Genomic DNA, 23,330 nt, shown 5'->3' with positions numbered 1-23,330 from the left:
GATGTCGGGTCAGGTAGATAAACTTTTACAATTTTCGCCCTAAGCTAAAAACCACCGTCAATAGCGTCCAGCCAATCCCTTTGCTTCCATGGACTCCCATGCAATTCCTTCCAACCTATTTTATTTCCACGACAATGTAGTCTCTTAGGATCACATCTACTGCCAAGAACTGTTGTTGCTCGTTTGTTGATACCAGCCAGAGGTTTACCATGATAACAACTACTACAAAGCTCAGGAGGCACGGTCAACCCAAAATCCATAGCCACGACGAGGTCATCTACTCTTCAAAGATGTAGCTAAGTATATCATCACCTCTCTGCCCAGAAGGCGTGTGCAACACTTTACGAGGCCCACGACGGATCCCAAGCCTACTCAGAGGAAACAACTTCAGTAACCAAAGAGAAGTGCAATTGGAGACTGCTCATCGCGTCCCATCCCCGACAACAATAAAGCATTCATGAGATCACTCCAGATACAAGGCTGAGGCATTTTATTGAAGAGACAGAGGGAGCCACGATTAACGACATAACTCTCTCACTGCTACCTCTTCGTTATCCAGAATTTTTCGTCCATGAGATGATTCCAAGAATCCCAGCATCACATCCGGAAGAGTACAATAAGCTTGTATCAAATCCCATAAGCGTGGATTCAAGGCGATGCAATTAAAGTAGGCTACAGTTGGGGACTGAAGCCTCCTTCAGGTTTAGAGGTTTGAACGCAGTCACCACCTTACCAGTGAACGCAGTATAAATACATCTTCCACGAAAAAATAGGCTCAAGATAATTACACATGGGGACTACCAACATGGGTTGCTTTCACTCCCCTCAACCAGGTTATTTCTGATTTCAACATCATCACTGTCGAAGTTTTACGAGCCGCAGGAATTCCTCAACATGAAGCCGTGCGCGTGCATCAAAGACTCCAAAAGCACTCCACAGAGATACATTCACATATCCGGCCACGCCATTGGATATAACATAAGTATAACTGGGGACTGCTCACCGCATCCCATTCCATACAACAATTCAAGATTCAGAAGATGGTTCAAAGGATGTCGCTTGGGACGAAGACCTTGAAGACTTGATAGCAGCACATCGGCAACGGAACGCTCTCAGCTCGTCTACTTCACCCAATGGGTCCAGAAGATTTCGACCATGCAAATATCCACAACATATCATCATCGCAATCAGAAAGTCCATGCACCAGATAACCTAAAGTCAAGGATGGACCAACAACGCAATATATTTCATCCATCAATCCCAAGAGCGCAATGGAGTTTGGTAAATTCTTAAATCTGCTGGAGAGGTCAGATACTCATTCTTCTGGAGTCAGAACCTTATTACACATTCTGGAGAAGATCGATGGTATTGTTGAGTGGCTACATGCGCAAAATGGAAAAGAGCACCTACCTTGAGTTCTCCTGGATCGCCTTACTGCTGATTACAACTGCCGGAGATTGCTTTGTTTTTGTTAATGCTCGCTCTACCACCGCTAAAAAATGACGAAGTGGAACCGGACGCTGCAGACAAAAGAACGGAGCCGTACGAGCAACAAAACAGAAGAGGGTCGATACCCCTTTTCATACGACCAGAGTTTCTAGAGTTTGAACATAAGCAGGATTCCTCCTTGCCCCATGAACGGGAATAGATGACTGGGTATATCACACTCATGATCCATAGCCGAACAAGCCGTGTGCCAATATCTCCACTCCATGGTCGAACCAGCAGCGCGCCAGCATGAGGAACACCAGCCGCTCAACCTGCAACGCTCCGTGGTCAGTCCAACGCCAACGCTCCATGCCACCAGCACTCCGTGGTCAAGCCAGCGCCAACACTCTGATCGCCAACATCAACAGTTCGTGGCCGAAGTTGCAACACCATCAGCGCTCCGTGGTCGAAGTTGCAGCACCATCATCACCGCTCTGTGTTCCGAAGTAGCAGCGCCATCCACCGTTCCACAGACTGAAGCCAAGTGTCATTTCCACCGCTCCACGAACCAGGAGCCATCAACACCATCTCCATCCTCCAGCTCCACGGTCGAGCCAAAGTTTCAGCGCCATCTCTACCCGTCCCGTGACCAAGAAAACGAAGTCGTTTCCACCACTCCACGGACTGGAGACAAGCGCCATATCCGCTCGTTCCGTGGTCAAGCAAGCCATCATCATCATTCTGTAGCTAAGGTTGCAGCGCCAACATTAGTATTTCGCAGCCGGACCTGCATCACCAACGCCAGCACCCTATGGCAAAGCCGGAAGTATGCCAAGACATCAATGTAAGGATCACGGATTCCTCCTGCCTCCTGCCAAAGGTTAGCCAAATTCTTCCTGGCAATCTCCTCATGACTTGCCCTTTTAATTTTTAGCTTTTTCTGTCACCATCTTATGCTTACCCAACAACAATGCCACTGTTACGAGCTAAGCAGGGGACTTAATGTTGATGGTGGTTTTTAGTTCAGGGATAAATTTATAAAAATCTATCTACCTGACCCGGCATCAGATGTAGTAGACATTGATATGTCTATATTCCGCAGGGACTTTGGAGAATATATCTGATGAGAACCTATGCCTCTCTTCATATTATATTAAAACTCAAGCTCCTAGATGAATTTTCCACTAGTATAGAGCCTAATGAGTGTATAAGCTCCTAGATGCATTACTCGCAAATGTCGGAGCCTGCTGAGTACTTTTCTTGTGCTTATGTTCCCTGGAAGAATCCTTAATATTGGTATGGCATGACGGCTTTGTGTACACTCGCAGCAGAGTAGCACGGACCTCCAAGTACCAAGGTTAAGGCTCTTGCACAAAATAATCAGTCAGAAAGCAAAGAATAAACAGAGCCACGGAGTAGGAGCAACAACGAGGGAAGCGTGGCCATGCCATAGGCTAGCCGGCGCCACTTGGCCACGCCCCATGCTACCCAACCGACCCTTATTCCTTTATCGACCAATCAGGTCGCATTAAACTTGCCACACTCCAATGAGTTGTGGATGGGCCCATACTTGCCGGCCCTATTCCCCCTCGACCAATCATGTCGCATTAAACCCGCCACGCGCGCCAAAAGGGCAGCCATTCCCATGCTTGGTCGGCCCCCTACTTTTATTGACCAATCAGGTTGCCCTAAACCTTCCACAACATTAAAAGAGATGGAAATTGCGTCAAGTGGTCTCCATGCCAAATTGGCTTCCCAAAAACCGCGCCAACATGCCAAACGAGCATGTCGAGTGCACATGCCAAAGCGGCATGCCAAAACACGCCGAACGTGCCAACGCGCCATAAATAGCGCACCTACGTGCCAACCCACTTTATGTTCGTGACCAACGCCGCAGCAGACTTCAATTCGGCTATCCTAACCAGAAGCACGACCATGCTCTAGTGGCGGTGAAGAAACCCTAATTTCTAGTCGTAGCATAAACTACGCCACTCCGGGCCCACAACATGCCACGAGCTGTGAAAACCCTAATAAAGGCATCACAACATGCCACTCGTGGAAATATTGACTCATGTGGCCATTTTCACATAACGGCCTGACTATGGTTCTTTTGGCATGGATCTGGCACCGTTTACATGAAACGTCGTTGTGCCACAGCCACATGCCGCATGCCATATGCGCTAATTAGGGTTTCGGCATGCCAAACCCTAATTTAAGCAAAGTTTCTACGCCAACCGAGCCAAACAATGTTCCAAAGAACATTGGGATCGATGTGGCCACTGAAACTGATGTTGCCACACCACATTCGAGACTTACACCATCATGCCGCTGGCATGCACAAACTATGCCAGCCATTCCACCGTGCCACTGGCATGCATGAACTATGCCAGCCATGCCCAAGTGCCACTGGCATGCGCCAAAGGCGCCACTATGCCATTGTCAGGCGCCAACAGAAGGTAGCCATAATCAACGGCTACCCTTCCTCATGAGATGCAATATCAGCCATCCAAGTTCTCCACCAAACTGACAGACTCCTGAAAATTTTTAGGTGACCAGCCGCCTAAATCCAGTGTCCATGGCTACGCCAGGCGCCACTCGCACCATCGTGTCATTGGCATGCACGAACTATGCCAACCATGCCGCAGTACCACTGGCATGCACTAAAGGCGCCAACTGTGCCATTATGAGGCGCCAACAAAAGGTAGTCATAATCAACGGCTACCCTTCCTCATGAGACACAATCTCAGCCATCCAAGTTCGCCACCGAACTGACAGGCTTGTGGCAAATTTCAGGCGACCATCCAAGACAAACCTAATAGCATCACACGTTATTTTCCTGCGGCAAGTCCCTTGACTTTGACTTGGCACACATAGAAAAGTGCTACATGTTTTCCACAAAAACACTCGAGACATCAAACTTGTCACAAACTGGTGGATATTCATCAGGTTGGCGGTTTACAGCGTGCGGCGTGCAATACGCCCGTTACAAGAAAGTGTCGTGAAGCAGGGCGGTTAGTAAAGGCAAGAAGTAATGGTGTAAACGGATCCACTTCCTTCATCTTGGAAGCATAAATTATGACGTTACACGTTGCTCCGCTCTTCCACCACTCAATCGTTTCCACTTCCTACGAGATCAGGGTACGTTTTATTATGACTTGTATAAATAGATTTCACCTATTTCCACCAGATAACAAGTTTTGGTCTGAGGAAAACACAGTATACAGAAATCACCTGATAGCTTTCCATTCTGCTAGTTAGTTCCACTTTCTGATACAAGTCGTAAACAACCACACCTTCAGAATCAACGATTATTGTGTCAACACTTTCTTCGCTTCCCTCTCTAAGACCAACCCTTCTCCTTCACTTTGTGACCGAAGCAAGCCTGGAACGACCATTTCTTGGTTTAGGCCAGGATTGTACAGATTGATCTCTCGAATCAAAAGTACTCTCGTGCAATGCATTGTTTAGGGCCTAGATTCGTTTCTCGTCCACACACACACACGAATTTACCAAAACCAACAGATTTAGTTTTCACCCACAAACATGGTGATATTTTTATTACAGTCAACATCTTTTTCAATGCTGATTGTTGTAGGCGGTATTGAAAATGGCGGTATCCCCCGAGTTCCCCACCATTTTCAAGAACCCACATGTGGATGATATGGACAAAAGTGGTCTGATGGTTGGTATGCTCCCTCCCACTGCGGAGGTAGGGGTTCGAACCCCGTAATTGCTAGAAATAACTCCATATAAGGAGTTAAGAATGTAGTCCAAGACTATTCTTCTAAACCATCAAAAAAAAAAGCATTTAGAAGTAATTCTCATAACCACTTATCCATATATATTTTTTAATGATGAACTATCCTTGTTCTTTTAAATAATTTTTTTTATTTTTTTATTTTTATTTAAATTATTTATATAAAAAAAACTTCCCCCCTAAATCGGCATGAATTCCGTGCTGACTCTAGACAGTCGGCACGGATAACTGATGAATACCAATCGAATGTGGTAAAAAAAATCTCAAAAAAATCACGGTTGACTATACGTACCATGTCTGCAATCAGCATGGTTGAAAAAAAATTCTATGTCGATCAATATTATTTATGTAATGAATACTGTGTTGATTGTTGTTAACGAAGAATACCATACACTTTTGGCATAGTATTCAACAAAAATACAGTGTTGATTGTATGCCATCACGTCAGCATGGTTGATGATGGTGTTTTTGGAAAAAAATATTGAAAAAAAAATCGATAAGGAAAATAATATTCGAAAAGGATTTTTTTGTCCTTTTAAGATACCCGTTGGCAGAATACAAAGGATGGGGATAAAACTAATATCACCCTTGAAATTGTGCATCCCCTATCAATCCGGAAAGTATGCGATTTGTCTGTTTCTCCACGACACAAAAACAATTCGACGGACAAACAACAGACTCATGGACACATATATGTCCCAAAGCCCAAATAACCCGTAATGAGTATATAATTCTGCACTGTATTAATCAAACGATGATGTACTGAGAGACATATGGATTGTTATGAATCTAATGTTCAGCATCACCCCAAATCATCCTTCATTATACAACTGTATAAGCTTCTGACTAATTAAAGTTATTATATGAACCATTTTCTTGACCAACCTTTTATACGTAACTCCGAACGCAAAAATAGTATTGCAAGATCTGTCAATACCCAAGTTCAAGTCTGTCCCTAAGGTGTGAGTCAGCTATCACTCAGATTATCACACGAAGTGAATGAGAGGAAGCTACAGAATTGATTACCATGTATCACAAACAATGCAGTTGGCTAGTAACTTCTAGGAACCATCTTCTCCTCGGTCATAACAAATTTAGTGTAGAAATTGACATTTAGTGCCATAGTTATTGGGATTTGGACGCTCTAGTCCTACCATCACAAGCCTAGTACTGGGAAGTCCAAATTTACTCAATTTAGAACGAGTCGGTCCTTTTCCAAGCCATTCGGTCCAAATTATTTTTGTTATGTTTACAGAAATGACCCTTATGTTGAAACAGCAAGACTGATTTGGGACTAAATCATTTCTTCATCGTCTTTTAATCGACAGAGGTCTACAACAAACTTTCGGTTTTAGTTTCAGCTTGATTAACCTTACGAATTTCTTTGCTTTCTCTCTCAATACGTTGTTCTTCTAGATCTAATTTTTCTCTGAAACCCTAGAAATTAAGAGAGAATGCCCCAGATCGGTGGAAAGGTTTATGTATATATCATATTTGGAGTAGGAGATCCAGAACTTCTGTATGTGAGAATCAATCTTTTCTAGAAAGCCTAACAACTACGATTTCTTTTCAAAATCCTCTTTCGGTTCACAGTTAATGTTTCGATCAGTTATTTAATGATGATTCTTATCATTCTGAACTTGTACAATCAATAGGATTCAAGTTTATTTGCATGTCTTGGGAGAAATGATGAGTTCTGTAGGAGAGATCTTGAAGTTCGTAAATATTTTATTTATCTTTTTGTTTGATTGACTATAAATTGAATTGGAAATTGGATCTTGTTTTTATTTTGATTTTGTTAAATTTGGGGATTCTTGTGGATTCGTTTATATCGAATTGGAGATTGGTTTACACGATATTGATAAGGATTTGGTTCATGAAATTTATGATACGTCTTTACATTTTTGGAAATAAAAATGCCTTATAGAGTTTATGATATGGAAATGAAAATCGAAATTAGGGTCCAAAACGAATGATTTTTATCGAACATTCTTTGAAAATTGGTTTCTATCGTGCACTGTATGCATTGTATCTAAGAGGAATTTTTTTTATTGATTTTAACCTTTTCTTGCATTTTTCTACGGACCCCTCAAAAACAACTTCACAACTCCATTGCTGGAGTGTCAAACGATGGAACAACTCTTGCTCCTGGCTCATCATTGGGTAATAAGAGTGTTGTGATGGATAATGTTCCAACATAATTCGGTTACTTGGGGTAGTGCACGGATTAATCAACAGGTTTGTAATTCGTTCATAAGTTTTTTGCTGATACATATAGGTCCTGCAGTTTTCAAATGCTTAACTTGTACTTTTGCGGAAGTTTGTGTTAGCCATAAAATGTGTTTAATGGATAGCCCATTTCGCTTCCAGTGTATCGGTATGCTGCTTCCAATCTAACGTGTCAGGTTCATTCTTAATCGATTAATAGTATAACAAAAACTATTTAAATACCAAGTTGAGAACCTGCACATGAATAATTAATTTCCATTACTTGTCTAAAAAATGTCTCCTAAGAGTTCTTCATGATTACATTGGTCAATTTTGTAGGGGGAAGCCCAGGCTTGCAGCAGCTGTAGAAGTAGTTAGTTTTCTAGATTAGGAGCAACAATCTAGTAGATAATTTTATGCATAACATCTCTTATTTGATTTTGAAAGTAACGAAGTGTTTCCGGTACATGCATATTTTCCGACTCCCACAATCTCTTATGTCTAGCTGCTAAACGATAAACGATTATTTATTAGACTTGATCTTAACCGTTGGGCCAAACACATAACAAAGTTATTGCCCCTTGTTTATTGTATATGTATCACCTATAAAGAAACAAACTTATTAAGTCCTTAGAATGCATCAGTGCGTCACTCACAACTGTGTTGTAATTATATAAAAATGAGGCGCTACTAATTTACTATACCGCAATCAAAAAAATTTAGCTATCACCATAACTGTGTAGATTAAGCGATCCATAACCAACGGTTTGAGTGGGCATGGGATTTAATTGGGTTCGCTGCTTAATCTATCGATTATGCTTAATCCTAAAAATAAGAATTAACCGGTGTATTTTCTTGTACACCAGTTATATGGATGCACATAAAAGTGCAGCAGTTAAATCATCGCATTCCCACCATGTGTACTATCAAATGTGAATATATGTAAGAAAAAACTGCCAGTTGTATGGTAATATATAATCAGTATCTCTTATCGATGTTGACGTCTATCTAACTAGTGGTCCTCCTTAAGAAAAAACTGCCAGTTGTACACATTTTAATTATTATGGTGTACATAGTTGTACATGTGTTGTTCTTTTTGACGTTGGGCATAACTTTGCAATTTAGTTGTTTTTTATTTATATTTTTTTCTTCAAAACAGCTAATTGAAGTCTAATATTTTAATTTTCAGGTTGAAGATTATGAGGATCATATCTAAGAGACGCATTGAAGTTGGAGAATTTTTTTGTGGATTTCTGTTTAGGTGATTTTTTGGCATCATTTAACATAGGTTAATCTAAGTTGAAGCTACTCTAAGAGTCACCAGTAGTTTGAATAGTTCATACTTTGATTTTGAGAAGTCTACAAAAAAAAATAGAAAAGCATTTTAAATGATCGATGTGCAAAATCTATTTTATGCTCTCTGCTATTTCTCTCGTTACCCTTGTTCTTCAATCTATTTTATTTGTCTTATATTTTCTTTCATCCCATCTTGGTGTGCCATGATTTCTTAGATTTTCTTTTTGTAGGTAACAATATCGGCATTAACAAAACGAGTTGCATCTCACAGTAGTAAAGTTGGCAAGGTAAATTCTTCACATGTAACCTCTCTAACCACTTATTCCTTTCCTTGTAAAATCTGTGAACATAATCTAGTAGAATCTTTATGTGCATTGCCAGTGTACTTATTTGTGCACCGGTTGTACGCAGTGTACTTTTAAGTACACTAGTTCGTACACTTTGTTTCTACATTGATTATGAACCTGAATTTATAGCTATCAATCTAGTATTTTGCATTTAAAGATTTCTTCCTGACTCGAGGAATCACCACACTGATCCATATCGGCCTCTACGAGACCTGACTTCCTGAATCGAAGACATTTTTTTTTTGTAGTAATATATAGAAAGCTACAACAACAGATAGAAGATTTGAGTTGATTGGTTGAGGTGCTATAGCTGTTTGCAACAGCAGGGTTATGAGTGGTTGACTAATGAAGCTGGTGTTGGTAATGAGTTTGGGTTGTAAACAGCTTGCAGTTGAAGACGATGATATTGAAGTCTGGGAAGTTGGATGTTGTTAGTGAGTTATAAAGAACATTTTGTATGAAATGAAGTATGCAGAGAAGTATGAATGAAAAAGGAAAGTTGTGTAGAGTGATGCACCAAATGACTAGATACGAGCTGATAAATAATTCCAAAAGAAATGTGGAATCTGGAATCGACGTATCAGGTAATGAGGATTAAGTTTTTATTTCTTTGATCTTACTTGAGTAGTCATGTTTATGTACTAATAATCTATTTACTACCAAAATTTGCTTGCACTAGTTAAAACTACGTTATTCTGAATAACTGATTGATCACGGGGTCGAACCTTTGCAGGAAATATGACAGAGCATCGATGCAGGGTTTATAAGAAGCTCGAATATTTTATGGTACCTATGAAGATCTTCTCCTGGTAAATTTCCAAAATTACCTTATAAAAACATTCAAAGTGATGATGAACTACTCTAACAACCAGTAACATGGCTAACTCAAAACTACCTTTGGATGCTTCCATTATAACTTAAATTTTTTTTCTTACCAGTTTGTGCACATGCCGATTTATGTTGATTTTTAATGTGTACATAGATGTACACCTATTAATCATTAATGTGCACATAATTGTGCATATATTCTGGATTCTACAAACTACAACTAGGTCATATAATTTGGGACGGAGGGAGTATTTGATACTTGATACACAAATTGTTTAAGACAAAAAATGGTTTTGTGCAAATAGTGCTTAAGTTCATTGGGTAATAATTTAATTTTCTTTATGTTTGCAGTGTGCATCCTTGTTGTGGACTTGTTTACACATTATCCCTCAATATGGTCATTATCATCAAAGTTAATTGATCGCGAACTGGTGCACCAACAGCTAAGGTTAGTTCCTTTTCCACCGTATTTTCTTATATTTTTCTAAGCATATATGTATTCTGATAAATATAATAATAGCAAAATATATTATCGAAGAGTGGGATATCTATTATGGGAGATGGGATTCTTTCGACCTGTTTTTGTCTGGAAGTTAGTGGTCTTGTTGATAACTTGTAATAGAGTCGCATGTTCCTAATAATTGGATTGTGAACTTAATGTGTACACATGTTGATTTATGGTGTGTACACAACTGCACACGTTGATTTATGGTGTGTACATAGTTGTATACCTGTTTATTGTCAATATGCATTTAGTTGTACACCTGTTAATGGTTAATGCGCATTGTCTCTTGCTATAGTGTTTAAAATTCTGTTTAGTGCTTATTTACCCGAAAATGCATGGTTAGTTAAATGAAAGAAATACCATTGAAGAATTGTTATTGTTAAGACAGAGTGTTAAGGAGCTTGAACGTTTACAGTATGCAGATTATCGATTAATTTTTTAAATGAGCGTTTTGTCCATATTAATTTTTTTCTATCTGGTTAATTTGTTGATTCTACTCTAAATTTTTTGGTATAATTAGGTCGCTTGAGTAGCACAATAATAAGGTTGCTCATAGAAAATGTTCCCCATTTGCTGCACTACATAGTCGTACCACATGTCAATTCTTTTTGAAGCAAATTACTGAAGCTGATCTTACCAACCACATCGTATCGCTTCTGAGCAAGGATACCGCCGTCTCATTGAACTTTCGTTAATTACTACTAGATTTTCTGCAGTGCCAGCAGTTGATGTGGTTTGCATTACTTTAACTCATTGCCTATATTCCCTGTCAAACGATTAAACTCTTGCCTACAAGTTCTCTCTTTTTTATGATTAGGAGTTCATAGTTTACTGAAGGACCTTGTGCATAATGATAGACGCATTTTTGTGTCTAATTTGTCCTCAATGTCCGTATTGTTGGAACTCTATTTTTGTACTAATATTGTGTTTTTATGTATTTTTAGGAAATAAACATTTTTGGAAAATTCGGCTCGAAAAGTTGATTTTGGCACCCTTGAAGGACAATTGTTATTCGGACTCTCACTGTCGGTTAAGGGGCACCTCAGTGGACACCTGCTATTCGCACCCCAGTTCAGGATAGAGGGACACCCTTTCTTCTTCGTTTGAAAACTGTTTTTTGGCGGGAAATGAAATTCTCAACTGGCAGAAATTTGATCACAAAAATGAAGGGGTTACGGGTCGATTCAATGGCTGAAATTTGATAGAGAGATGTGATATAGGTTAAGGAACACATTTTGGGCAGTGGGTTTGATCGGAATTGGCTGGAAAATGCGTGATGATTCACACACCCAAAACAGAGCACGTGTACTGTAACACGAGAAAAATTGAAGTTCTTGTGTGCATGGAGGAGTTCTCTGGCGTTGGAAGAGTGTTGAGGCGTGAATAAGTCGAATGGGAGCGTGCAGGAAGCAAGTTGGCGTGAGAAAATTCTTTAAATGGCAATTATTCTCTATTTTTGGCAGTAAGGAATAATCGAATTAAAGAGAGTATATACACAATCAATGGTCGGATTTTTGGCCTCAATTCACTATAAATACACGTAAAATTGAAGCTAGCAATTTTGGAGAGTCATTGGGAGAGAGTTAGAGCCGAGAGAATCAAAAGAAGAGGTCGACAGGCGAAGAAGTTCTGCTGCTGCTCAGCCAAGAACACGAAGAACATTGTACAGTCCAGGAGAGTCGTTGACTAGTGTCGCATATTTGCGACAATTCTCAGTTCCTTTCCCGCGACTTCGGTGTTGTGCTTACAGCACTTTTAAAGTGCCGTTGTTCCCTGACGCTTTCTGTGGATCGCAAAGAACGGCCTTAAAACGTTTTCTTCTTATTTCATCATTTGTAATCAACTTTTGAGCATTAATAAAATCTTTTGAGTATTTTTCCAACATGATGAGAGGCTAAATTCTTGGTGATTGAGGCAATGGAGGATCTATTCACTCATGTTTGATTGGTAATATTTTTATTCATAATTTCTTTAATTATTTACTTTATTTAATTCACTTGGATAAATATAAAAAAAAGGATAAAATGGTTTTCTTAATTAGTTGTGAATCAGTTTGATGTTTTATGCTTAGAATAATTCTTTGATAAATCATGCTTAAGGATTACAACTTAATATTTGGACACCTTTTAAATTAAAAAGTGATTTAATAAGAAAAAGAGCTTAATGATAATTTCTGAAATATTATTTATAACCAATCAACTTGAAGTGGTAGTGAATCCTGAGCTTTAATCCTTCTAAAATCTTGTCATTACTATTAATTTCCTTCATTTATTTATTTGCTTAAATATTAAAAAAAAAGAGTTACCTTCACAAGTTCGAAAAGGACCCACCTTTTACCACAATCTACAAAAACATTTGAAAATACATCACATAAGGATGTTAGTGTGACCGCGGTAAGTTCATAATGGTTCTTGATGTGTACATAATTATACACATGTTTATTGTTAATTTCTACATTGATGCATATCTGTTGATTGTGTGTACATAGTTGTACACGTGTTATTGATGGTTCAAAACAGTATTATTACTGATGTGTCTTTGACGTCAATCATTTTTAGTTTTACGTTTTAAATTTAGGGACTCATAAGCTCAAAATGATAGAGTGCCCAAGCCCATAACAAGGTTTGCGGAGGCTGATGGTTCAAATCCATCTGTGTTTCCATATTATGTTTATCCAATATGGATAGATTGTGCCTAGGTAGACGATTTTATGCATGTTTTTTAGGGGTGTACATATTGGTGCACCCGTGTAATTCCCATGAAAAAATAGGTTTGTATGTGGTTATGAATGATCGATTTTATGCATGTTTTGCAGGGGTGTACATATTGGTGCACCTATGTAATTCCCGTGAAAAAGTAGGTTTGTGTCAAGTTATCAATAATTTAGGGACTCGGTATTAACATAGTTGTTGAGTGCGCACCCTCTACATCTATTTGTTCATTTTTTGTTTTGTTTTGTATTATCTGCATGTTGCACCCGGGATTCTCTGAAATATACTGTGACGAAAAAATCCCCAATGCTCATGCTAAATTTTTTTCGTTTAGTGTTGCAGGTTTGCTTAGTTCTTCAACAGCTTATTTGTGTCAAAATAACTGCCACATTTTCTTATTGTTTCTGGGAGTAGTATTAAAAGTTGCTTATCCGGTTAAGGTTCTGTAGAAGTCATGTTCTGGTTTAATTTGATTTTATATCAAATGCACAAATTATTAACATGCTAATGATGATAAATTTTATATCTTAGTGGATTTCAGTGAGATTTTATCAATGATCTGATTGTCATACATAAGCCTAAATCTCTTTTTAATGATCTACTCATAGAGCTTGCTTCAAAATTATACTCTCCCAAGGTGTTGGATTATGTATAGATTTGTACATAGTTGTACACCATTGTGTTATTCAATAATTGATGCATGTTTTATAGTATACAGTCTGTTTTTGTGTGTATGGATGTCAGATTTATTTAGGTGTGTACATAACTGTACAGCATTGTGCTCTCTCATAAATATAAAAAAACTAATTCTTGATTAAATCCTAAGTTGTTGTTTTTTGATATCATGAGATGATTTTGATAGTATGCTTGCCATGTGTTTAGGTACTTTTCGAGGGAGCTTAAGAAAGTGGAGAAGAACAATGGACAGGTTTTGTTGATGGGTGATTTTATGGATTTTCCAACTTGAATAACATGCTTGCTATGTGTTTAGGTGCTTTTCGAGGGACCTTAAGAAAGTGGAGAATAACAATGGACAGGTTCCGTAGATGGACAATTTTCTGGTTTTCTGATTTGAATAACATGCTTGCTATGTAGATGTGTACATGTTTGTACACCAGTGTAAACTAAGATTTTTTTAAAAATGAGAATTATATAGTCATATGGATACTCATTTTGTAGCTCTCAGAAGGAGCTTTCGGAATATATAAAGTTTGTGAATTTTGGACAAACGGTTCAAAAGATAAATCGTTTTTTAATTATTTTTGTATTATTTAAAATTGTTGACATCATCATGAGTCATTTGGACTAAACTATAAATATTTGGACTAAATTGTAAATCAGGAAGGTTATATGTGTATTTTCCATATTTTAAATAACTTTTGGACTAAATTGTACCTAGTTAACTCGGCATGGACTAATCTATACTTTTTGATGCGTTTTTGGACTAAACCGTATTTTTCTCAATTTAGTTAGATCACAGTGAAGACGGTTCATATAAGTTACTAACCAATTATACACATTGAATTGTATCACACGGGAGTTACTCCCTGTTCCTGTGAGTATCTCCTCAATTGATGTAACTGGTAACTTTTAGAACTGCCATCTCTTCGCTGATAACAACGCTCTTATTCACCAAAGAAAAGAGAGTTTCGAAAATTAAATTTAACCATTTCCAAAATTAAGATCTTTGCAATGAATGTAGGCCATCACTTGTATGAATAACATCAGTTGGATCAAAAAAAAAAAAAAAAATTGAGCTAAGCAGCAGAGAAAAAGGCAGGCGGAGGACCTTATCTTTTGTATTGTAAAGAGATGAGACAACTAAATAGTATTGTAACACCAAAAAAAGTTGTTTCCCGGCTAATTTTTCCAGTGAAAGAATTACCAAAGAACTTCAGTAGCGTTGCATACACATAAGGGCCTCATATGCACTATAGTTAATAAAACATATCATGGTTTCTTGAAGGTAATGCCTAATTATCTTCACTGATAATCAAAACTCCCGATACGAATACAGCGCCAATGGAATAATGAAAATTACTAATCTGATGTATGTTAGGGTTGCACAATACTTACCCCCAGCTTCTTTTTCCATTTTCCGAATTATCATCTCCTTAGTAGATTTCGCAATTTGGTATACATTTATTGATATTGGACAATCATTAAACATGAAATGGCAAACATCACTTAATTGCAAGGCTTGATATGAAGATTGAATTTTCAAATTTGTATTTTACCTTGCTGACTTCACACAATGTGCAAAATAGGGAACTGGGTTCTATAGGTGTTCACTTAGGAATGGAAAATAGGGAATTGTGTTCCAGAATTCATAGACAGGAAAATTCATTATGGTGTTCACTTAATTTTTTATCCTTTTCACCTTAACCAAAATAAGAATTGCATGCTTAGAAGCCTAATGCCCCTAGAAAACAGTAAGAACAACACATGAATTCAAAATTGCATAACGAATTATGTCAGCCAAATTATTCATATTTCTGTAAGCATATCCCACAATGTAGCGACATACAGAAAGTTTCGAACTCACTATATAACCATCGCAGTTCCTGCAAGAATCAAAATGGTGAAGACCGTTAAACATGCATCTTGCAATTTCCAAGCACCTAGTCATTTGTAAATCTAGTGCCAAAAATACATACATGTACTGGTGTACACGCACACATAGATAATAGCTAGTAGATCAGTGAGTAATGGGACACAAAGGAAAACTTACACCACCAGCAGTTGCAAATGGTATCATGTAAATCAATGAGATAGTTGTGAGACCGTTCATAAAAAACAATAGAGAGCACAAAGTTTTCAACCATTATTCTTTTTACGTAGAGACTTGGTACCACTTCGATACATTTTTCATTACACTGTAAACTCAACCTAACAAAGTATAAGAACCTAGATTTCTCGTGGATATTGGAATTAGCTACTATCAAGTCACTATGCATTCAGTTACAAACAAATTATCTACGACAAAGAGATGCTAGGCAGTAGGAAGTACAACTTACATATATGTTCCGAAATCCCTTGTTTACTCTAGTGTTCTGCATTCTATATACTGTAAACTCAACCTAACAAAGTATAAGAACCTAGATTTCTCGTGGATATTGGAATTAGCTACTATCAAGTCACCATGTATTCAGTTACAAACAAATTAGCTACGACAAAGAGATGCCAGGAAGTAGGAAGTACAACTTACATATATGTTCTGAAATCCCTTGTTTACTCCAGTGTTCTGCATTCTATATAACTAACAGGAATATCAAGAATGATGAATTTCATGAAATTTACTACTAATTGTTACCTTTGCTGATATATTGTCATTTCTCTAAGCAGCTTTGCTAATTTCCTTCTCCGCAACTTTCCCCTTTTTCTCCACATCTCAAACATCCGATTCTAAACAGTATAGCAAGCAGTTTCGCAACACCTAATTCATTTGAAACTCGAGTGCCAAAAATACGCAAATGGTACACACACAGTAGCTAGGGGATTAGTTAAGCAAATCCAAAATCATATAATGGGAGAATTAGGTGAATGGATGTAGCTCATATCACAGAATTTATGATATCTTGTGATTAGTGACCCAATCATCACAAAGCCAAAAGACGTTTCATTCCTCATCTATAAAAGAACTATTATAGTTGTTAATACCGGTGAGGACACAAACGAGTGATGCATTATGGAATGGAAACATTTCAGCAGGTGAGACAGTTAGTACTTGTAAGTTAGTTTAAAGCATGCAGATAACAAACGGTTACTATAGAGGACTGAATCTGGTGTGAATCGAACACACAACCTTCTAACTTGATGTTAGACGCACTACCGTTGTGCCACAGACTCATATTCACCAATTAACCGCTTTGAACAACGAGACTTTGTTCTAAAAGAAATAATAACACCATTAAGTATTGTGAAGTGGTCAATCTATCAAACGTAATGAAAATCATAAACACCTGGATTACAATGAGAAAATGAAGGATAAAATCGTACAAAATCTAAAGAAAGCCAAAAATCAATATTTTGACCCACTACCCTTACACCCAGTCTCCAAGAAACATACCTCAAGCCATAAGATCCAGTCTCATCCATCATAGTTATTCATCATAGTAATCATTAACTAATGTAGCCAACCACGCGACATATGAGTTAAGGTGGTATAACCAAGCATAATAGATATGCTTCGAAATTAGTCTCTCTTCACCTATAAGATCAAAACAAAAATAAAATCATAAATAAACCTATACATTAAAAAGAAAAAATAATCAAACACAACGAAATAGAAAAGCAAAGATCTAGGATTTCCGTGGGAGAGGAAAAGGTATCGCGGAGGCATCAAAAAATAGAAAGATTACATTTCAACAGAACACCGAAGCTGTTAACCCCGAACATATAAAATACTATCTGAACTGAATACATATAAGGATAGAAACCAAGAAAAGATTGTAGCAAAGGATACCATCCAAAAATCACCCATTCTTTGAATGAGTCTCTCTTCACCTACAAAATCCAAACAAAATTTTGAAGCAGCCTCTCTTCACCTACATAATCAAAACTAAAATAAATCATTAACAATGTAAAAAGAGGACACATTCAAACACAAACCAAAGAGAGAAGCAAAGATCTAGGGTAGAGGAAAAGGAATCAGAGGCAGAAAGAGAATCCGATTAAAAAAAAGGTGGAAAGAAGGTTTTACATGACACAGATTGATAAAGCAAATACATATTCAACGGCCAGAAACAGCAGGGAATATCTCGACGGCCCCAGAAATCCCCTCATCAATTAAAGAACCTAAATTAGGGCATACCTTCATGGCCGTCGAGGATATATGGACTCGCATTATATCTCCGCGTTTAATAAAAGCACCTAAAATTGAGGTTCCCTATATGGAATCAGCAGTAATCTTGAACAAAAAGAAATGCAAACAAAAGCTTGTTATGCACTAGAGAGTCAACCACATGCACACTAAAGCAAGTAACGATCCATCAAATGCTTAAACAAACACAAAAAATGAACTGATCATATAAAATTCCCCATAACATTTATTTTGTCTGCAACCAATAATGCAGCACCTTCTTCACATCCTTGCACCAAAAAATTGGTAAAGCAAGGCCCTTGCATATCATTCATGCCATAAACACCAAACATCATTAGTTTTCCTGTTCACCACCCTCCATTTTCATTTGTGGTTTATATTTATTATATCCAGCCGCGCTCAAACAAAAAAACATAAAATTAGTAGGCCACAGTCTTGGAAGGATCCGTTGAGATGGTACATATCAAATAACGGAAATGATGTGTTGGCGCAAGGTTAGTCGAGCATCACCTCTTAAGTGTGAAATAAGATAGAAGCTCTACAATTGCATAATTTGTGTTAGGAATTTACAGAGACTAAATAAAACATTTGTGTTAAGAATTTACAGAGACTAAATAAAATATAATAAACTCTAAGCTTCCCCATAGCAAAAATTAGGCTTGAGCAAAGTTAGAGTTGTCTTTAATCACTTTTATTTTGGCGTAGGCTCGACAGTGTAAACGAAAGTACTGCAAATGAGCAGGGCAGAAGATTGCACACTTTTACATGATCCTCTAAAAACAAACCCATGTTCAGATTGGGAAACAGAGATATAAATATTGAGGTTGAGAAACTACGTACTAAAAATATGTTCATGAATATACCCCGCCACACATTATGCTATGCATCTATGCGCACATATGCAACTATTCAATGCTCACCTTAGTGTGCAATGAACCCTCCTTGTAAAAAAAAAAAGAACCAGCAACCCACGCTTCTGCACCCAAAAGTAAAGGCTTAGAAATTACTATCCTTCCTATGTTTATCTCTACAATTTAAGTATATCTAGAATCTAATTTTAAGTATCGGTGGTACACAATGCTCATATAAACGCAATCATAGATTTAAAAAATAAAAGGAACGATAAATGAAACACTTACCCAGCCCTAATGGAGAGCCTGGGAAAAGAGTATTTCATTATATGCCTGCATCTAACTCACCATGCTACCATAAATGGGATGCGCTAATCATTTGTTGTGTCATACACTTTAATCCCAGGATAATTAGCCCATGCAATATGGCTTGTTTCCCACTTCATACCATGTATTGGACCCTCACCCAAGTGTATGTAAAACCTATAGCAAAAAAACCCACTCAATTAATGATCAGCTTATAAATTTTTCAAACGTAAAATGTTACTCTGTATTAAACTGACACCCTATGGATTCTGACAGACCTTTTTCTTCGCGCTAACAACCAACTACAAATTACCGCTCGCAAAATTAGTGTCATTTAGGGAGGATGGGTTAACATATATAGTTATACAAATATGTTTATCATCAGGAAGATAATCAACGTAGCAAGACTTATACTTATAATAGTAAAAAGGGAACCCCGGGATGTCTATATTAACTGTTGAAAAATGCAGATTAATTAATTAATAGCTATATCAATGATCTTTCTTTGTCAGACATGGTTGGCACACACAATGCATGCATACACCCATTGCAAAGTAAGCACAATCTTAACCAACCCATTTCACAGTGCATGCCCCTTCTAAAGAAGCTGAAGATGTCTACCTCAAGTTTGCCCACTGGACCTGACCCCATAGCCCTTGCAGTTGAGGAGCAACCGTGCAAATTGAGATCTCCAGATAACATAGAGCAATGTCCATGCCTGAGCTCCACAATCAAACAATTAATCAATAAAAGCAACCGACGCAGACAATAAAGAAGGCAAATATTTTCATAATATAAAAGCATATTTTAAATGACAATCTCAAGACCATAACCCCATTAAGAAAAGTACAGAATGTGCTTCTAAGTGTATTGGGTCACTTTTTTAATCCCATCAGTTTTTTTTACCGTAATTGTTAGACCCTTTATATTCCAAAACTCCCTAGGTATCTCATAAATGAATTTCAATTATTCCAATCGTGAAATAATCATAATCATAGTCTGAGGATTCCCTTGATATTAATACCCTAACCCTAAAAATAAAACGGAACAAAGATAAATGTCCTTGCAAAGAAATTTATTTAAGAAGCCAATTCTCATCCATAGTTCCTCTCTATGCAAATTTTCGAGCTCCAGGTACTCTTCCCTTTAAACTTCTCTGCTTTTGGAATTGCTATGCAAATTTTCGAACTCCATGTACTCTTCCCTATAAATTTCCCTGCTTTTGGAATTGTGTTCATGATTGGTTTATCCAGATGTTTTTATTTCTTTGTTTTTAAGGTTAATTGATACAGTTCACATATCGACAATTGGAAGGAGTAAAAATCATTAAAGGTATATATGGTTTATTACTAGCAATTTTTGGTGAAAAACAATGTAGATAAATCATGTTTCTGCAATTTGAATTAAAATTTAATAGCAATACAATTACAAAGACAACGACAAAATAATCCTTTTGTTTACTACTGCAGGAGTTAGAAGAATGAAGTGGAAGGTCAGGAAAATTTAAAGTATATCGATTGCAAAACTTGATAACAAGAAAAGGATTATCCAACCCAGATCATCTTTATCCCAGAAGACATTTGCGAGGGTTATCCAAATTGAAACTTTGTTGTGCATATTTCTAGCACAGGTGAGGATAGTGGTATACTGTGAAAATTTGTTTTCCTTCAAGTCTTTCTTTGAGTCAAAATTCATCTGACTTTTTTTTTCTATAAAAGTTGTTGGATGCATATAAAGATTCCCTGTTTGTTGGTAACATGTCTATTTTGTTTTCAAAGTATGAGAGGCTTATGGTGTGAAAGAGAAATTCCTGAATATAAGCACTTCAGAAATGTTGGAGGGGAACCTATAGGCAAACATCCGCGCCGTACTTGGGTTGGTTGCTTAATTGGCTAACTTCTAAACATGTTACCGCTATAATATTTGAGAATATGACGTTGCCCGTAAAATTCATGAACCAACACCGGAACAAGAGGAATCTCACTTTTGGTCTGATAGCAGGTAATCCTAAATTTTCATTTATGTATTGCCTGGAACGTAGTAGGTGTGAAGATCTTATTTCCTGTTGCGGAGCTAACTCTTAAAAATTGGATGCTTATGTTTTGTAGGTGTGAAGATATGTAAAAATAATTATAGACAATTAGTAAATAAAGGTCATGGCATCACTCTAATATTTCAGTTATGCTCTTTTTTACGTCTGGAACAAGGTATCTACTGTATCTCATGTGAAAATTAGCGTAGTTGCAGGATGTCGATCCACTGGACAAGCATTTCATATGCAGTTGGTAAGAGAATGATGAATATATGATCCAAACGTTTTTCCCATGTTTGTTTTGCCTTAATTTTCTACTTTAAAAGGTTCAAAATGTTTTCAGGTTTTAAGCATGCCACTGTGGATTACAACATAGAACCAGAACGCTGCTGACTGAGGAAATAGAGAAGGCGACTTACTCCCAGCTGTACATATACGATCCGTCAGTGGCAATATAGAGATTGTTGAACCGAAACCCCCAGTTTTGATGAATACGGGATATTTTTTTTGTACCTTAAGGGAAGCCGTGGGTTAAGGAGAATAAACGAATCCCCTCATGGTTACCTGCCACTCCATTATGGAACTGATATGATTTTCTTAATGTTCCTTCTAAAGAAAGAAGTTTCTAAAGCTATTTTACAATGAAATGTAAAGTTCAGATAAAAAAAAAGAGAGAGTAAGGAGAGGGGATTGGTGGTGGTAATAACCAGACAGAAACACAAATGGAACAAGAAGAAAGTAAGGTGGACAGAGTTTTGCATTAGTTTAGAAAATGGATACACGCTGGAAGCTTCAAAGAAAAACATTTTTCTATTTGTCAATTAACATCGAGACAGCTTAGATCAAACCCAGTATCTAGAGATGACATTCTACAGGGTTCACGAGTACTAAATAACACTTTTCTAAAGGCTTGCAAGACCGCCACGCTTCATCACACCTATATACTGACAATGAGTGACAACTTCCCCTCATTCCTTTATGGAAGCATTTCCAGACACCTTGCCGGAAAATTTTCCAAACTCTTGAAAATTTTGTTGTGTGTCACGGGTAAATAAATGTTTTCCAAGCGTGTATCAATTAACATTTTGCTTTATCTCGCGGATCCAAATCAATCCTAACCATTGATTATAATGACATAGACAACGTAAACAAAACACGGAGTTTTTGGAACCTATTCCGACATAAACAAAAGATAAAGTAAGAAGTCAAAACTCTTACGGACTGTCCAACTCCCCATCTTAAAACAATGTGTAACGGCACGGGTCATTCCCTAGCATAATTATAATTAAATAAATTTATAAAAGGATTTTTACAGTGCAAAAAAAGGAGAATGTATAAAAAAAAAATTGGGGAAATTAAGAGACCACATATTTTAAATCAAAATAACTGTCTAAATTAGGTGAGGATATACGTATCTTAGTAATCTAGGAGAATACCATAACTGTATTTTTTAGCTTATTAAAATCAAAAAGGGTTTAAATATGAATCCTATTATTGGGGCTTTGAGGGGGTGTGACTTTGGAGGCTTAAAATGCTATGTGGAGACTAAATGGTATAGGGGGCGATCAGATTTATGTGAAAGTTCAAAAACACCCTCAGTCATTTTCATTTAAGACACTTCTACCCTTCCATTAACTTAAATTATTAAATGCAAAAAAACTGAAATGAATTAAAAGAAAGAAAATTGAAACCCCCAACCTCTCCCCCACCCCCAATTCATTTCCTTCTTCTTCTTCCTCTGTCCCTCTTCTTCTCCTTTTCTTCTTTTTTCTTTTTCTTCTTCCATTCTCTTCGTTTAATCAACGATTCCAAAAAAAATTATCGTCGATTAAACTCCTAGTATAAAAGCATGAAAGAAAAGAAAAATTAGGTCAGTCTTCGTCGAATCAACCTCCTATTGAAGCAGGGAAACCAACTTCAACTAAAATAGTGGTAAGTGAAGATGAAGATGAATTTAATGAAGGGGATGCAGCAGCCTCCCAGACTCCTGAGATGACAGTAATAAGGTATGAATTGAAATACCCACTCTTTGTTTAAGCATTTTATTGATTATTCAGTTGGTTTCTAGAAAATTTAGGTCTGAAAAAACAGTTTCAGAATTTGATTATGGCTGGGAGTTCTTTGATTCCCAACCATAAATATGTATCACTGTTGGGATATGTTGGTTTCCCAGCCGTTTATATTTATCACGGTTGGGAGATCTAAAAACTCCCAGCCGTTTTCATTTTCACGGATGGGA

The 23,330-nt window shown here is 37.4% G+C and overlaps 2 long non-coding RNA genes and 2 other non-coding genes across 4 annotated transcripts; all 4 read left to right on the top strand.

Annotated features, from left to right (window-relative positions):
- Positions 1–6,488: 6,488 nt before the first annotated feature.
- Positions 6,489–11,351, top strand: LOC113285543. Its single transcript, XR_003328721.1, has 8 exons — positions 6,489–7,423; positions 8,583–8,654; positions 8,920–8,976; positions 9,285–9,620; positions 9,770–9,845; positions 10,216–10,312; positions 10,890–11,102; positions 11,314–11,351. It is a non-coding gene; the product is annotated as an uncharacterized LOC113285543 (long non-coding RNA).
- Positions 11,352–13,333: 1,982 nt separating this feature from the next.
- Positions 13,334–13,473, top strand: LOC113292298. The gene has a single exon (XR_003331780.1). It is a non-coding gene; the product is annotated as a small nucleolar RNA snoR134 (small nucleolar RNA).
- A 108-nt stretch (positions 13,474–13,581) lies between these two features.
- On the top strand, positions 13,582–13,660 carry LOC113292251. Its single transcript, XR_003331743.1, has one exon. It is a non-coding gene; the product is annotated as a small nucleolar RNA R11/Z151 (small nucleolar RNA).
- A 6,675-nt stretch (positions 13,661–20,335) lies between these two features.
- On the top strand, positions 20,336–21,044 carry LOC113286355. Its single transcript, XR_003329247.1, has 3 exons — positions 20,336–20,391; positions 20,529–20,689; positions 20,838–21,044. It is a non-coding gene; the product is annotated as an uncharacterized LOC113286355 (long non-coding RNA).
- Positions 21,045–23,330: the final 2,286 nt, after the last annotated feature.

The sequence above is a fragment of the Papaver somniferum genome, chromosome 6, assembly GCF_003573695.1.
Source record: "Papaver somniferum cultivar HN1 chromosome 6, ASM357369v1, whole genome shotgun sequence".
NCBI classification, from domain to species: domain Eukaryota; kingdom Viridiplantae; phylum Streptophyta; class Magnoliopsida; order Ranunculales; family Papaveraceae; genus Papaver; species Papaver somniferum.
This window is presented reverse-complemented; position numbering and strand designations above follow the sequence as displayed.